The sequence below is a fragment of the Mastomys coucha genome, unplaced genomic scaffold (genome assembly GCF_008632895.1).
Source record: "Mastomys coucha isolate ucsf_1 unplaced genomic scaffold, UCSF_Mcou_1 pScaffold22, whole genome shotgun sequence".
In the NCBI taxonomy this organism is placed as follows: domain Eukaryota; kingdom Metazoa; phylum Chordata; class Mammalia; order Rodentia; family Muridae; genus Mastomys; species Mastomys coucha.
In genome coordinates this window covers 108,374,962-108,375,996 of record NW_022196905.1, presented here as the reverse complement: position 1 = coordinate 108,375,996, position 1,035 = coordinate 108,374,962, and positions in this window count along the sequence as shown.

Below are 1,035 nucleotides of genomic sequence, written 5' to 3'. Positions count from 1 at the left end.
AGCAACCACATGGTGACTCACAACCATCTGTAATGGGATCAGATGCCCTCTTCTGGTGTGTCTGAAGATAGCTACAGTGTACTCACATAAAACAAACAAACAAATAAGTCTTTAAAAAAAAAAAGTCCTCCATCTAGGAGTAAAGTGATACTGGAGAAATTATTAATTTTTGGTCCCACCTTGCTGAATTGAAGCAAGTCGTCTTTAGGGAAGCAGGAGAACTGCACTCTCTGTCTGCAGAGAAACTGTATGATGTCAAGCTTACCTTGGGTGCACCAGCTCTAGGTTCAACCTGCCTGGTCTGATTTGAGGCTACTATGGGCCACGGAAAACAGCCACAATCACCTCTCTCTCTCTCTCTCTCTCTCTCTCTCTCTCTCTCTCTCTCTCTCTCTCTCTCTCTCTTTCTCTCTCTCTTTCTCTCTTCTCTGTCTCTCTCCTCTCTTTCTCTCTCTCTTTTTCTTTTTCAAGACAGAGTTTCTCTGTGTAGCCCTGGCTGTCCTGGAACTCACTCTGTAGACCAGGCTGGCCTCGAACTCAGAAATCAGCTTCACAGTCACATCTCTTACAGTGGCTAAAGAGACTCAGAGCAGTGTTGGGGGTCACAGGGAGGCCAGTTACTGTTTAGTGCAGCAATTCTCTATTTTCCTTCCCTCAAACTGCTAGAATATGTCATAATATTTTTTTCTTTCAAAGAGAGCCTTTCAAAAACCTTAGAAAGTAGTGAGGAAAGTCAAACTGGGAGTCATACTCCAGTTTCCTAACCCTGTTAAAAATGGAACGTTAGAGCCCAGGTAGTGGCATACATAGTTAATCCAATACTTGGGAGGTAGAGGCAGGTGGATCTCTATGAGTTTGAAGGCAGATTTAGCTACATAGTTCCAGGCACCTTTTTTTTTTTTTTCCCTCCAAGAGACTAGGTTTCTTTGTGTAACCCTGGCTGTCAGGGAACTCAGAGATTTCTCCTGCTTCTGCCTCCCAAGTAGTGGGATTAAAGGCATGTGCCAGCAACTTAATTAATAGATGTTTCAAAGC